The sequence below is a fragment of the Xiphophorus couchianus genome, chromosome 22 (genome assembly GCF_001444195.1).
Source record: "Xiphophorus couchianus chromosome 22, X_couchianus-1.0, whole genome shotgun sequence".
Classification (NCBI taxonomy): Eukaryota; Metazoa; Chordata; class Actinopteri; order Cyprinodontiformes; family Poeciliidae; genus Xiphophorus; species Xiphophorus couchianus.
In genome coordinates, this window is record NC_040249.1 from 17,835,347 (window position 1) to 17,852,399 (window position 17,053).

The 17,053-nt window shown below is 39.8% G+C and overlaps 1 long non-coding RNA gene across 1 annotated transcript; it reads left to right on the top strand.

The window, feature by feature from the left end:
- Positions 1-2,520: 2,520 nt before the first annotated feature.
- Positions 2,521-8,350, top strand: LOC114137598 (uncharacterized). Its single transcript, XR_003594039.1, has 2 exons — positions 2,521-2,740; positions 7,692-8,350. It is a non-coding gene; the product is annotated as an uncharacterized LOC114137598 (long non-coding RNA).
- The last annotated feature ends 8,703 nt before the right edge of the window (positions 8,351-17,053 follow it).

Below are 17,053 nucleotides of genomic sequence, written 5' to 3' on the forward strand. Positions count from 1 at the left end.
GCACTGATGCAGTTATTAAAAAAGGGCACAAACCCTTTCTGAGTGATTAAAATTGCGATTCTTCACATAATTGAATACATTTGTCAGGATTACTTTATTGTCACAATAACTGAAACCTAGCAACATGCGGTGCACTCTTCAATCAATCAATCAATCAAATTTTATTTGTATAGCACATTTCAGCAGCAAGACATTTCAAAGTGCTTTACATCATTACAAACACAGAATCACAATGCAATATAGAATCAATAATCAAAACAAAGCATTAAGTCAAGTTCCATCCATAAATTTGTAATTGATTACATTTCAAATACAATTCTAAACAGGTGGGTTTTTAGTTGAGATTTAAAAGAAGTCAGTGTTTCAGCTGTTTTACAGTTTTCTGGAAGTTTGTTCCAAATTTTTGGTGCATAGATGCTGAAAGCTGCTTCTCCTCGTTTGGTTCTGGTTCTGGGGATGCAGAGCAGACCAGAACCGGAAGACCTGAGAGGTCTGGAAGGTTGATACAACAACAGCAGATCTTTAATGTATTGTGGTGCTGAGCCGTTCAGTGATTTATAAACTAACAACAGTATTTTAAAGTCTATTCTTTGAGCTACAGGGAGCCAGTGGAGGGACTTTAAAACTGGTGTTATGTGCTCTATCTTCCTGGTTTTAGTGAGAACGCGAGCAGCAGCATTCTGGATCAGCTGCAGCTGTTTGATTGATTTGTTGGACAGACCTGTGAAGACGCTGTTGCAATAATCAATACGACTGAAGATGAATGCATGGATGAGTTTCTCTAGATCTGGCTGAGACATTAGTCCTTTAATCCTGGAAATGTTCTTCAGGTGATAGAAGGCCGACTTTGTAACTGTCTTTATGTGGCTCTGGAGGTTCAGGTCAGAGTCCATCACTACTCCCAGGTTTTGGGCCTGATCGCTGGTTTTCAGTTGTAATAACTGAAGCTGTGCATTGACTCTAGATCGTTCCTCTTTAGGTCCAAAAATAATAACTTCAGTTTTGTTTCTGTTCAACTGGAGAAAGTTTTGGCACATCCACACATTTATCTGTTCTAAGCATCTGTTCAGTGATTGGATGGGCTCTGAGTCACCTGGTGACATCGTAATGTAGAGCTGTGTGTCATCTGCATAGTTATGGTAGCTCTCTTGTGTTTTTCATGTTTAAAAGTGACCTATTATGCTTCCTTGACCAGGACAGGCTTATGGACAATAGAAATCTTGCTCATTACATTTTTTGCACAAAATCATTCTTAGGTAATGAGATTTCAGTTTGGTCATGCTAATATCAGAATGAGTTGTTTTAGGGCCTGTTGTCACTTTAAATCCAAATAAGCTGCTGCTGGCCACACCACATAAACTCAACGTTTCCACTCATATATAAAAATGGATGCAAACAGATGCGCAATCATACAAACGTACATCTTTGAAAAACAGAAGTGGAGCCTCCTGCACAACCAACAAGAATGCAGCAAGTGGTTTCTGGATGGCAAGTCAACAACAAAACACCTGTCCTTTCCAGCAGCCATTGTACAGAACATACAAAAGTAAAAGCATCTCACCAAACGTGCTGGAGCTCAGCTTGAGTTGCTAGGTGACAGTTGGAGCTCTGCTGGGGTTGCTAGGTGAGGGGCAGTGCCTGCTGAAGATTTTTGAAACAACTAATTTTCCAGACACCAAAAAACATTAGCCTATTTAAGCGCCTGGGCTGTTTTTAGAACACAAATGAAAGTACAAAAATGTACAAAATGTGAATTTTGCATACTTCATCCACTTTAAGTTAACATTTCCTCCTTGTTTGCTTCATCCCAGCTTGTTTTTCTACATTTGGGTCGTCCACCTTCACCTTCCTCCTCACCAACTTACAGAGCTGGAAAGTTTCCAACAGCAGGGTGGCCATCCAATACCACCCCTCTGAGCAGCACCTGAGTGGCCTGAGCACCACCCTGCCCTCCTCCCACTGTTTACCATCCGGCTTATCCTGTTTATTTGACTCGATTACAAAACAGACTCTGTGAGTGATTTGTTTAAAGTGGCCCGTGTTGTCGTTTATTCCACGAATCGGAGTGTATTTGGTCACCGAGGCCAGCATGATGACATGTCAGTGCAAGGCTAACACAGCGCAGCTCTTGTAGTCACAACTCAGCACAAACTGCAGCCTTGACAGTTTGCACAAGCCGTCCTCACATGTGTGCGGACTGATTGGAGATAACGACACTGCGTGATCAAGATGAAAGACTTGAATTAATGAGTGACTCACAGGACGTTGGTGCATTTCTTCACTGTTTAACCAACACATATGCAGACCTTGCAGATTGTGGAATATTTGTTTTCCTTCCCTTCCTCAGAGAGAGGATAAAGTTCACATTATCCCCCCTCTTAAACCGCTCAGAATATTTTTGGAGCTCCTTCAAAATAAGCATGGAGCACTGGAAAAATTCAAGGCAGCTGTTTTGTGCTTTCAAGGCTTATCTTCCCTTGTAAAGGCATCTCTGAGCTTCCAGCAAACACAGCAACCAGCTGTGGCCAAGCGGAGGCAAAAAGCAGCAGATTGGAAATCAGGGAAATATTTATTCTGTCCCCCCAATAAAAGCTTCTCCTCACCCGTTTGGGTGAGCAGACAGAACTGTATATTCCACACACTAACTGTGCAGTAATTTGCCTGGCAGCCATGAGCTGGTGTGTTTCTGAGAGTCCTCTTGCCGCTGAAGGATTACAAACTGCTCAAAGCCTCTGAGAAGGTATGTGGGTTTGGATGGGCGATGTTTTTCCACAGCGGTATTGGAGTTAATTCTGTGCTTTGGCTCTGAGCTGCAGCTGGGAAACAACTTCTCCGTGCCAGAAGCTGTTTATTATTGCGGAGAGCTTTTACCCAAAATGGCCATTCAGCTACTGTGGTGTCCGTGTTGTTCTGACCTCGTTGCGTAGAAACCAAGAGATTGGCCAAGTCGAGGATAAGCACGAGCAAAAAGCTAACATGTGCGCCCACACATGCACACGTTGTTTAGATAGTGTGCAAACACAAAACCAGTCACATGTTTGGGGAAAGCTGTTATTTCAACACTGACGCAGCACTTTTGTGTTGAAGTCATACATTATTGCCCTGCAAAAGTTTTCATACCCCATTAATTTTGCCACATTACCTCACATTGCAACCACAAACCTCTCTGGAAAAATACAAAGTGTGGTTTGGATTTATATTTAACCCTCCCCTGAGTTGAAGCCTTTTAAATCTATATTTCACTTAGAGGTTGCAAGTCTTTTAGGGCAAGTCTCTTTCAGTTTTACAAGTCTAGAGCTAGAAATTTGACTTAGACTAGAAAAACCATCTAATTATCTTGACAAGATAGAACTGGAATAAAATAAAAGTCGATGCCAATAAAAGATCAAGAGCAGGAATAGCCGTCCAACGATGCAGTTAAATTTCCCTGGTGACACCGAGGGGTAATTACTACTTGGGAAGTAAAGTCAAGAAATAATTTAAATGTAACCTGTTTGACAAAACGAAGTAGGCTACAAGACTTCAAAAAACAACACTTTCTGCCTAAGTCATAAAGTTGGACATAGTATGCAAAGTTTACTTTTAGCACTTTTTTGTTCTTCCATTTCAGTCTTTACTGCTTCTAAACAATTGCTTTAAAAAAACACTCCACTGCTTTTTGTCAACAAGTTAATGTTTAAAGTCTCTGGAAAATTAGCCATTTCAAAAACTTGAAGGAGAAATTGTCCTTTTGCTCAAGAACATTATGTGGGAGTAAAATGATTGTGGCCTCGTTAAACTGTGAACTTAAACCTGGTGTGTGTGGTGTGACCTTAAACAGGCTGTTCATGCTGAAGGATCCTCTGGCTGAATTTAAACAACAGCATGGTGTGGGTCTAAATCCCTTTATAGGGACGTTAAAGACTTAGTGCCAGTTATCACAAAACTTTAATGAAGTTGATTTGCGTAGTTTTGCGCAAATCAACGCAAAACTACGCGTTGATTTAAAAATTGATTTAATCAATTATTATTTAATAATGATTGATTAAATCATCAATTATTATATTAACTCATGTTTTCTTTTCTTTTAATTGCGACATAAACTGTGCAATGCTATTCTAATTTTTTTATTTGGAAAAAAAAGTAGCAACGACAGTAGAATTCTCCTTCAGTTTTACAATTATGCACTACTTTCGTGGATAATCTATCACAAAATCCACTTAAAATGCATTTACGCTGCATAAAGGGCAAACGTGAAAACCTTCAATGGGTAATAATTAATTTTGCAAGACACAAAATTGTCTCCATCCTATTTGGAATTGCTGCTTTATGTTATGCCAAGCCTTTTAATGTATTATTCCTTGGCAGCACACTTCAAAAGGACAAACAGCATCCTGCCATAGAAGCAAATCCTCATCAAAACAATGAAAGAGCCCAGGGAAAATTAGAAGGCATGCACACAATAATGGAGCAGCGAGTAAGGGATGGGTTAACGGTGCACTCAGAGCTTTCATTTCCTCTTCTGTTCCATCTGAGCAAACAAGGCGGGTGACCTAACAGAGCAACGAGGGGCGGGCTGGGCTGGGCTGGGGTGCCGTGACTGGAATATAACCAAACAGAGAGGCAGGAAGGGGAAGGGAAAGGACAAGCCGACCACGTGACGGCGAAAAGCCTGCAGGCTGCTGTGCTGGGAAAGGCAGACAGATAGAAAAAGAGAGAGAGAAACAGAGAGAGAGAAAGACATCCCCCCATATTGACGCTGCCGTTTCACCACAACAGTTCTGGGAAATGGCCGTCGTCTGTACTGTAGCTACTGTTTACATGGAACTGATTCAGCTCGCTTATAGCATTCATCACCAGATATCCCTCGCCTCCTTGAAACCCTTCAATCTCTCCCCCACTTTTTCTTTTAATTCTTTCTTCTTCTTTTTTTGTTTTGCATACTATCAGACACAACTTTAGGTTTCATGAATGAAATCATAATATGCAGATAAATGCGAACAGCAAACGCATCGAGGGGAATGGTAAACACGAAGCCACTTAAAGAGAGTCGGGGGAGGAAAAGCGGTGATGTTCAGGGATAGAAGCAGGGAGGGGGGTGTGGGTTGGAGTCTGGACCAGAAACACTGGAGACATGAGTCATGGCGTGCAGTCTCCCAGGGGGCATGTTGGTGCAGTCTATAAAAGGAAATAGAAAAACAGCGGCTTCCCTCGCCCACCCAGGACTAGGTTATGCCTTATTAAAATCTGATAGCTTATGACAGCAGCTGCTTTGTTTAGCCCAAGCCTGAGTATCACCCCCACCACCTTTTTTTCTTCCTTCATCGCAATGGAGAAGTGAATGTAAATGAAAAAAAAATAAAGTAAGCTGCTTAGAGTCGGAGGAGTTATCCAGGGATGGGAACGTGCAGCCGTAAGCAGGTCAAAAGTATCTGAAAGTGGAAACGCTTCGTGGGAGCTTCTGCCTTTATTTTCGTCTCACTAAAGGCATCCCACATCTGTTAAAATAAGTTGATGAGTGACATGAACTAGTTAACTTGGCTCCTTAGTTTCCCCTTGGCTACCCTGCTGTGGAGCTGGCCTAGATTAAACATTGTTGGATATCTGGGACAACCGCCGAAAAAAAGAAGCAAAAAAAAAAAAAGCTCTGCTGTCTGGTGAAAGTGACCAAAAACCAAGCCCTACCTCACGCATGTACATTCAGTCTTACAATTAACTAAGCACATTTGCGCAGACGCTATTTATAGCCTCAATTTCAAGATATTTTCTTAATGGTTTACTACAGAAACAAAGTGTGAGCCCATGAATGTGTAAAGAATAAACCTCACTACACTCTTCCTGACTGCTTTCCCGGCTCATACTTGGTTGATTATTTGTATTTTAATGTCTTAGGCCCTCTTCAGTAACACATGACCTTTAAACCAGAATATAAAGCTCAGCTGTAAATAACATAAACTTGTTTTCATCTAAAGCGCCTGGCAAAAGTTTTCAGTGTTTATGTGATACACAAACACAAAGTAGTGCATATTTGTGAGGTGGAAGAAAAATAACGATTTACAAAATAGTTAAATAAAAATCCACAGTGTGTTGTTGATTTGTATTCGGCAGAAGCTCTTTAAGCTTCAAATCTTTCGGGGAACGTCTCTAACAGCTTTGCATCTTTAAAGATAGAAATTTTGCAATTCATCTTTGTGAAACATCAATTTCAGTCCAATTGGATCTGGAGTATCTGTGAATATTAATTTTCAAATCTTGCTGAAGTTTTCTAAATATATTTTGGTCTGAACTTTAACTAGGGATAGAAACAGGGAGCATATGTGTTGATCTGAACAACGGTATTATATACAGTCTATTTCAGCCTCTTGAAGGTTTTCTATCAACTCTGGCCAGCTTCTTTGTCCATGTTGAATAAAAGTGTCCCCACAGCATGATGCAGCCACCACCATGTGTCAGCTGTGTGTGGATGGTGTGTTCAGGGTGATGGTTTTTCACATATTGGCCAGAAATTTTATTTTTGGTCTCATCTGACCAAACTACTTATGGTAAACTGCAAATAAGACCATTGCCATGCATACCTTCCATTATATTTTCAACAAAGGTTAGATTCATGGAGCACAAAAATAATAGGTGTCTAGCATTTGTTCCACACTCCTTCCCCTTTCAGCTGATGCACTGAACAGTGATCAGGGAGAGTTTAAGTTCAAAACTTGGCATATTGTTTTTCAATGTAAAACAGCAAAATATTGCCATGTATTTTTTGCATAGTTTCTGCTTAAAATATTTTAGCACACTTGAAAAAAGACAAAATTATCTTGCACATTTTTTTTCTGAAAGATATAGGAGCTTGTTTTAAGTTTATAATTCCTTAATATTGATTTTTAAAAAGTACTAGTTCTACAGGAAGATCATTTCACTTAAAACAATGGGAAAATGTCTCATTTAAGTTTTAAAAAATCTGGATCTAGTACTTTTTTAAAATCAATATTAAGGAATTATTGACTTCAAAGAAGCTCTGATGTCTTAGTTTTGTCTTATTTCAAATGTACTAAGAGATTTGGACTAGAAACTGGACCAAAAGTACTTGGAAAGATGTTGTGTTTTTTTAATCCTCAAATAAACACAGTGAGACAGTGAGGTAGGAGGTTGTAACGTGACAACCATGCACTCATACACACACACACACTCATACCTATAGGCAATCTAGAGGAAACAATAACACTGTGGGTCATGTTTTTAGACTGTGGGAGGAAGCTGGGCTACCTGGAGAAAATCTACACAGCAAACTGCACGCAGAAAGACCCTAGGCTAGGATTCAAACTTTTTGCTGTACTCCTCTACTTATTTCTTGTCTCATTAGTTGCGCGAGGAAAATAAAGAAAAATGTCTCCTATAAAATGTTTTTTTTTTGTTCTTTGTTTTTTTTTAAGCCTTCTCCATCAAGATTTAGTTTCTGGTTAGCTGCCAAAACTGTGCAAGTTAAGTACAAGTAGGTTTAGCATAACAGCCTCATCTGCTAACATCTGCAGAAACGGTTTAATCCAGTTTGCCTGGTTTGGTCTATGTAAACTCATATGACCTGAAGGATTTGTTCAAATATATGGAGCGACTGAAAGGAAAAGCCCACAGTAAAATGGATGTTCATGGTGATAAAAGTAACTGCTACTCTGTTTTTTGCATTTACATGGCTTTCCTTTGTGTCTGCCACATAAAAGGTGACTGGCAGAGCTCCATGGTTGCCGGGGAGGGAGAGCCAGCGCCACCACAACACCTGCTCCATCTCCTTTCCCTCCTACCTCTGAGAGCAATCTGCCCACCTGCTTCCATGGTGAAACAGACACACCCTGCTCGCGGTTCCTCCCCCCTAGCCTGCAGCTAAAGTGGAGCTAGTCTGCACAGGAGCACAGATGCAGACAGAGCTCCAGCATGCCTGGCCACCATATCCTGGGAGGGAGGGATCAACGGAGCTGTGGGTCTTTTGTGTAGCTGCCACCACTAAAAAAACGCGCCCCGCAAGGTTGTGTTTGCTCTCCTTTTCCCCCCCACCTGTCATCAGTAGTTTCTTTCATCTGTAGGGTGCAGCCCGGAGACCATTCCTCGAGGCAGCCAAGACATTAACTCAGTGGAGAGAAGGAGGTAAAAACGACAGAGCTGAACCTTTTCGAGGTTGGAGCATGGTGTACAAAAAGGGGGTTAAGCCGAGGAGCTCTGGCTACTCGCTGACGAACACCCCCGTACTAGTTGTTGTGATTGTTGTTTTAATGATTATATTGTGTATTTACCTGGAGATGATGATGACATTCCCTTGGTGACTGTTATTAAAATGCTCTGTGCCATGGCTCGTCTGATATTATGAATAAATTAGTAAGATTTAGTGTCTGTGTGTCATTTCATCCTATTTTATTCTACAGTATTAAAACGGAAAACATCTGTATTCCACACACTTTGCAGTATTAATGGATATATGACATGAAGGCTCTTAGTGGATATTAAAAGGTCTCTGACAAAAGAAATACATGAATGACAAATATTTGTGGTTGTTTTATTATATTGTGAGACAAAAATATGAAATGTAGAGGATGTAGAATACATTTTCTGGAAATAGTTCTTTATCACAAACAAGGGATTGGGATTTTATCAACATAGATTTATAGATAATTACATATATAAAAAAAAGTGACACATGGTTTTTACATTTTCTTAATTAAAAACAGGATTTCTGCAAGTTTCATTAACATAATTTAAGACTTCTTGAAGACCATGAAATTTTAAACCGATATCGCCACAGAAATAAATCTGAACTTACCCATGACAGCAAAAATGCTAGCTAGCAAGGTATGCAGCCAGCTAATTAGCGATAGCATCAACACTCTTGAGTCTTCTTCTTTGGTTTTACCGGCAAAGAGCTTTTAATGTGCATTAACACCACTTTCTGAAGCGGAGTGTGAACCAGAACGGAAACCACAAACTTCTGAATTTACAAAAATCTCAAAATGTTAAAACGTGATTAGATCAACCACGTACACAAATTCATGTAGGATGCTTTCCTATTCTTTTTATATTATAATTAAAATAGGTACAACAAAGATATCTGAGTGCAACTTAAACTTTTTGTTGACATAAAAGTCCAGCGTGAAAAAATATACAAGATTAAATGGTCCTGCCTAAACAAAATGTCAACTAAAATTAGCATATTGAGGGCTAACTTATAGTTAATTTAAGACGTTTCAAGCCCTTAATTTAGATACAAGAATTTGAGACTTTTTAAGGACACATACATTTGCATTCTCCCCTTTTTACCCTGACACACCTGAAGAAACTCCAGCACAACTTTAGAAGTCTTTAAATAGGTAATTAATGTGTGTAATTTAATCTCAGTAGAAATCCAGCAGCTCTGTGAAATCCTTAATGGTTTCTAGAAGAGCATCAAAGAATAAACACAGCAGACCCGTCAGGGAGAACATATTTTAGAAGTCTAAACCAAGGTTACGTTGCAAAAAAATATCCTAGGCCTTCATCATATCACACAACACTGTTGAAACCTTCATGTGAAAATGGAAAGAGTGAACTTAACAAGATATTGGCAGCCCACCTAAACTGACAGGCTGGATAAGGAGAGCATTAATCAGATTCAGAGGAACTGCAGATGGGAAAATCTGTCAATGGAACAACGATTAGTCATGCTCTCCACAGATCCAGTCTTTATGGAAGAGTGGCAAGAAGAGAGCCTGAGAGGTTCTGTTCAAAGTTTGCAACAAGCCGTGTGGAGGACATAAGAGAAGGTGCTCTGGTCAGATGAAACCAAAATTTAAATTGTTGGCCTTCATGCAAAACGCCATGTGCGCCAGAGAAAACCTTTAAGAGTTTAGATCAAAGCATTTCCATGTGTTACTTTTGCAGATGCTGTCAAATCAAAGCTGGAAAATGGGAAAATATTTCAGTCTCTAGACATACTGACCTGCAGATGTAACTGCAACAAAATATGGTTTTTATGAAGTTTAGACTTATGCAGGCTGTTCCATATTTTCCTTTCACTTCACGTTTATGCAAAACTTGTGCTGGTCAATGTAATAGCCGTTATAATAAATACCAAAAGAATACTTTGAAATTAGTCGCAAAATGTGTGGGGAAAAAATAATGTCAGAATATTTTACAAGGCATGATATTAGCTCTTGAGATTGTTTTCCAGTAGGCTGAGCTGAAGTGTTGCAATCCACAAGCAAATAAAGAACATCGTAGAAGTTCAAAGCTATCATTCTGAAGCATACTTTGCTGTCTAACATTGCTAACTTGTTTTTTATGTGATGCAACAGACAGAAACTAGTATTGAAACAGTAGAGGGGTGTGTTTTTGTTCAGTTTGTGTTTGTTTTTCCTCCGGCAAGATGAGAGAAATGCTGGTTCAGCACGCTGTAAACGGCCCACAGGGGCCCGTTCTTCAGCATAGTCCTCCTCCAGAAACTGATTTCACCGCGGGGCTTTGGCTCACCATCCCAGCAGCCCTCTGGCCCGCATGACAACAGGCGTCCTGTTTTCCCCTGCAACATAGCAACACTGCCCTCAGCGAACTCCTGACTCTTGACAGTTAAAACACACTGCTGGCCAAGGTGACAACAGCTTTGCATCGGGCATGATGAACACACCTGGGGTGGGTCACTCTGGCTGTTAAATCAACATGATGTCACTGGAGGAGATTTGAATACATAATCATAAGCATGGGCCACACATTTGCCTCATCGAAGGCAAATTTTCCAGAGAGGAATCTTAAACAAAAGTGCTCTGGGTGCTAGTTTAGGTTCGCTGACGGAGAGCAGCTGAACCAGACGTTTGAGTTTAAAATTTTATAGCTCCAGGGACAGTTTGAGCCTCATAGGGGCAACAGCAAGGGTGAAGACTGAGACAAACAAGTCTACAGGCCTTATCGAGCAAATCTGAAGCCTTTTGAAAGATAGAATCCATTATTTCCCCATTACTGTGTCAGGACTTTGAGTCATTGCTGAAGACATTCAGAGTTGCTGCATCAGAATAGGTCCCAAAGAGACAGAGAAGACGGCAGGACATGTAATTCACCACCGTGTCCTCACATCGCCTTCAAACAGCCTGTTGTTTGTCCTGAAGGACAGTCTTCTTGCGTTTATATGCCCTCATACATATCAATTACTTGCAACTTGGTTTGTGTCATCCTCAAGGTGCCTGAAAATTAGGTTTCAATGTCAGCAGAGAGACACATTCCAGACGAAAATAACCCAGCTTTCACCTCCGGGCTGTTCAGCCTCCCCCCCTCCGCTGTCACGAAGCAGCAGCTCAACCTGAATCTCCTCCCATTTAATAGCTCTGAAATCCAGGCTTGCACAAGCAACGCATTCTTCTTGCATCAGCAGATGAACTTCTTTCCATATAACAGCGGAGCTGTCAGCAAACCGTGGCTAATGTTTATGGAGTGAAACAGGAGGGGAAGTGAAGCTGCACTGTGTGCCTCTTTGTTGCTCGAACTCGCAGAGGATTGAATTCCTGAAAACTTGTACAACAACAAAAAAGAAAAAAAAATGGCGTCACCCCTCACTCTGAGTCAGAGATGCAGTGTGCCCTGGTTGAACTTCCTGTTTCAGATATAGGGTTTCTCCAGCCGAGCCACATGCAGGAAGTGAGTCACACTTATTCACCAGCCGTCTGCAGGCTGCAGACTCTTCAAGCCCCAGAGTGACAGGCCATGGAGGGGACCAAATTAGCTTCTGAAACTTTAATCTCCTAAAACTCAATTATTTAATATCTGAGCCACCCACATCAAAGGAATACCTCAGCTCTCTCCTCTCCAGCTGCCTTGATAGAGGCTTTTAACACCGTCTCCTGAAGGATTCACCTATGGCTGCCCTGCGGTTTGAATGACGCTCTGCTGCACTCGTGCAAATCAGAGAAATACCACAGTACTAAACTGTAGTGCACTTAAACCTGCGTCCATTAACAAAACATTGTCCGGCTGCAGAGCAAGACCTCGGCGCACATAAAAAGAGCAGGAGGAAACAATTACCGTGATTTGAAATGACGAGAATTTGAAAGGAAAGGAAATAAACACAGGGTTCCCATAAAGTTTCCATTTCAAAGTCTCATTATTTTTCTAGTTTTAACTTTCTACAATTTCTCCCAACAACTGTTGACATTAGAGTATAAAACACTTTGATTTATTCATCTTTATGTACAGATCAAAAAAACAACACAATTCAGAAGTCGGCTTTGGATTTAGTAGTGTGGTAAAGGACTATTTCACTTCTTTTTTCTGGTATTTGGACAAACTTACACTGGCACACAAAAAATGTATAGTAATCTTTTGAAATCCTGAATGAATGTGGGCCTTTTTTGCTAGTTTATTAGTAAAAGTTGCATGAATTTATCTGTAGGTTCTGTCTGTAACTTAAAGTCCAAAAAAATCCATGAGTTGGTACGAAGAATTGTACAAACTGGCCATTATCTAAAGAAATATCAAGATAAAAGCTTTGTTTTTCAGAAAATGCTTATTTTAGATCATTATTAAGGAATAAAATCTGGAAATAACCAGTTCCTTTTTTCCATTATCCAGAATTGGTGCAATTCTGGATAATTTTAAGGCTCTGTACTGTATACATCTAAAAAGTATACGTTTTTTTTTTTTTTTTTCCACTGATGCCATTAAAATGGTTTTTCTAGAACTACTTGTTTTGGTAAATTGAGACTTGTCTTGAGCTTTCTGGAGCAAAAAGTCCAGGTGGTACTGGCATGAAACATGGATCGCGTGGGATTGTGAATGTTTGAAATTTCAGGACATTTTCAAATAAAAATCTGGTCAGAAAATTGAAAATGGGTAATTTTTATGGCCTTCAAAATAATAATGAATAATGATCTAAATCTTCTGGTGCAATCATTGCATATGTTATCTATCAGGCAGGAAATCAGCCTCCTTCCGCTGCCTTCAAGGTACAAAGACCTAAATCTAGAGGAAAACGTAAACGGTGAGGTAAAAAGAAGAACCAGAGCTCTGAACAGTGTGGAAAAAATTATATAGAAACAGCTCACACCCTGTAAACGTATCATATGCCTGTATTAGCAATGCAAAAATAAACTTTTCCCCATCTTAAATTACATCCAGAAGTATAATTTATATTGAAGAAATGTTGGAAGACAGAGAAATAGGCCCGCAAACACATCAACCTTTGGAAATGAGGTACCAAATGATCCCTACCTGGCCTTAACTTTTTGTCTCACACAGCTTCATAACATACATTCCTAGACCTGCGTAACAAATTCACTCAGTGGAAAAGTGGATCAGAGAAATGGAAAGTTAATCCCCCCAACCGAACCTGTCCAGCCTGAGACAAAAGAAAGAGTGGGGGCTGCTGCAACCGCAGACAGGCACAGGGGCTTTTCTGTCTCTGCAGACTCAACTGTAAGAGCTCACATATCCAGCTGCAGAGTCAAACGCACGCAAAGCTGGACAACAGACCTACAGATATTCAACAGTGCCTGGTGGGCTCCTACTAATATTCTGGCTATGTTCGTGTTTACTGAAAAATTCTTTAACATATAAGTGATGTATTACATAAACAATGACTTGAGGGCTTTGTAAGGTGAACGTCTTTTAAGGTTAGAAATTTGACCTTTTCTTGTCCCCATACAGTCATCATAGTTTAGCAAAAGCTAAATCACCTTAAGCTTCCGGTTTGAAATTATCTGGCCTTGACAATAGCCATCAGAAAACGCTCTATCAAAGTTAAAACGACAGAAAATATTGTTTCTATGATTACAAAAAAGTATATCACAGTAATGAAAGATTCTATAATATATAAATGTTTTTATCAATGTCAGAAAATGTTCAGTAACTCCTTAAAAATGTTTTATTTACATTAGAAAATGTTCTATCACTGTCACAAAATGGTCGTTGAGTTTTAAGAAAAGCTTTATTAACTTCAGAAAAAATATTATTAGTGTTAGAAAATGTTGAATCAACCCTGGAAAAGGTTCTGTCTAAGGTTCTATAATGTTGGTTTCAATATTAATCCTATCAACAATAGAAAATATTCTATGGTTAAAGGCTCTATTAATGTCAGAAAAGGTTCCATCAATGAAAGAAAAAGTTCTATTATGCTCGGAAATGTTTTTTTTAATGCCAGGAAAGGTTCTATAAATGCCAAAAGTGGTTTATCAAATGTTCTATTAACATGTAGAAAAGGCTCTATGAATGTTGAAAAAGGTTCTGTTGACATTAAACAGGTTGATAGAGGATGTTCTATGGTTATATCATCACTTTCTTTCGATTTGACAAAAGGTTCTGTCACTTTTAGCAAACGTTTTATTAACATCAGGAAAGGTTCTATTTATGCCCAAAAATTTATTAAGGATATAAAATGTTCTGTCACTTGGTTTAAAGATTATATCAGTATTGGAAGCTGTTTGATGAGTGCTAAAGGTGTTAAAAGGTATCAGTCTTAGTAAATGTCCTATCAGGGAGGGTGTGGGGTAAAGGTAGAGCGATTGAACCAAATATGGAGGCTATTAGTACTCGATCATCCAGGGTTCAATTCCCAACTCTGGGATCTTTGCTGCATGTCTTCCCTCCTTCTCTCTTTGCCCATTTCCTGTCTGATTTGCTAAAAAATAACAGCTACTATAGTGCCAGAGAAAACATTTTCTATCAATGGTAGAAATTTAGAAAATGTAATAATTCATAGAAAAACATATCACAAGGTTGAGTTAGGATGTTTAATGTCAAAGGTTATGGCATCACAAAAAGTAGGTTTGTGATGCTTTTGTTGGCTAAAAACCATAAAGTAGCATAACTCAATTTGTAAAGTTATAACTGAAACTAACAAGCTTCTGCCACAACATCTTTTGGACAGACGAAGCCAAGATATAGATGCATTCTAGGGTATCTGACCAATAGCTGAAGCCATGGGTCAATGATCCCAAACACATCAGCTAATGAACAGAAAATGAAAAGAATCATGTTGAATTGGTTTGGCCCAGTCTAACCGATCCAGACCCCAGCGAGCTGAATATTTTAGAAAGACAATCTGGCGAATATTCCTCCACAATGACGTGAGAAACTGATACAGTCAGAGAGAAAGCAACTACTTCGAGTTATTGCTGTTAAAGGTGGCTCTACAAGTTGATAAATCTACATAGCGCTCTCTCTCTCTTTTTTTTAATTATTTTCACCATGACGGTAACGTATGGAAGCTTTCTGTTTCTGATGACTGTGCCTGGCACCATCCACCTGGAACAGATGGCTTTTCAGGCAGACCATATCAAATGTACCCAATGACGCAAAGAACTCATGATCTCATCTAAGCCCACTTCCATTCTTAATTTCCCGATGTTGTGCATATGTGTGGAGGAGTGAGCAAGCGAGTGCTGAATTGAGAAGTATGTGCATACAAATGCAGATGTGTCCGTACGGGTGCAGGATGCAGGATATTCTCTGCTCGCTTGAAAGCCTTTTCAAAGTGGAATGACTCTATCAAGGGAACAATGGGTATTCTGAGCCCAGCAATGTGACAAAGGTTCACACTGACACGCTTTCCTAAATTAGGCTGTTCATGCACAGGAGGGAAGTAAGCGCCGCTCCTATTCTTCTCTTCTACTCTGGGGTCATTGTGTAGACAGGAAAGGCCACGGAGACATATGACTTGATATGCTCTCCAAAGTAGGCTAAGGGCACTCCACTTGCAACTGAGAAAACGCTTTTTCTTACTGTGCCATAGGAGGAGAAGTGATTTTGTAATGCCGTGGATACAATGAGTTGCAAAAGTATTACAAATAACTTGAACCTTTTTGCATTTCTTCACTTCAGAGCCACAAACCTAAATGTGTATTATGGAGATTGTATATGATAGACTAAAGCAAAGTAGTCGACAACTGGGAAGTGATGCATGGTTTTAAAAGTATTTCTGTCGCTGAGTCACTACTTTGTAGAACCAACCAATATAGCTGCAAGTCTTCTTTGCAAAACTAGCTCAAGCTCAGTGAGATTAAATGGAAAACTTATGTCAGGACTTTGACTGGGCTATTCTGATCTATTAGTATGTTTTTCCGTTGTAACTCTGGCTCTATTTTTATTGGTGGAGGGAGAACCTCGGCTCCTTCAGACCAGCAGCAGCAGCAATTAGAAAGCGCCTAGTAGAACTGCGTATCTGCTGAGCTCATTATGAAAACTTTTTCTAAGTGCAACACTCCTACTAATCATGTAGACAGTTTAATGGAGACATATTGTTGTGATGACTTCCTGAAGGCAGAGTGTCGGAAAGAGCAGGAGCTTCTTAAAGAGACAGAGGCCCAACTTGAAGATGTTGATTTACAAAGCCAAATTACTTTAAGTCATGTTTGATATACACAGCATTTTTCTAACAACTGAAGGTAAAATAGTTACTTAATTGTGCTATAAAATGGCACTTTGTTCATGGGAAGTTCATAATACTGGCCTTTTAAGTCTTTCACAGCTTTTCTTCCTGGATTCCCAGTTTGTTACAGCCATCTAAGCACCAGCTCTGACCAGTTTCCCTAACCCTATGGAAGGAACACACACCAAAACCATAACCACAGAGACCTGAGGGCGATGAGCAGTCTTGGTTTATGCTTTCCATAAAGGCCAATAAGTTCAGCTTTGGTCTCGACTGACCAGAGCATCTTCTTCCCATCCTGGCTTGTGAGAACTGCTTTCTTCTTGCCACTTTTCCACAAAAAACAGCCTTGTGCAGTACACAGTTATTAGTTGGTCTGTTAGGAGAACTGAGATGTGGTTTTCTACAGCTCCTCCAGAGTAAACATGGGCTTTCTGTCTGCTTCTGGCCCATTTTGCGTGTATTTTGGTCTTCATGATGCTGTTTTTCCACCAGTGTTTTCTAACAAATCTCAGAGACCTTAACAGACCAACTTTATTAAGGCTGAGATTAAACTTCACCCAGTTGAACATCACTTACTAATAGACATTGTTGCACTGGATTTTATTTCAGTAAAAGGCATCACAGTAAAAGAGACTTAACACAAGTTGGAGTATTTAAAAAAAACTTGTAACATTTGTCCGATGATCTACAGCATACACTAATTTGTTT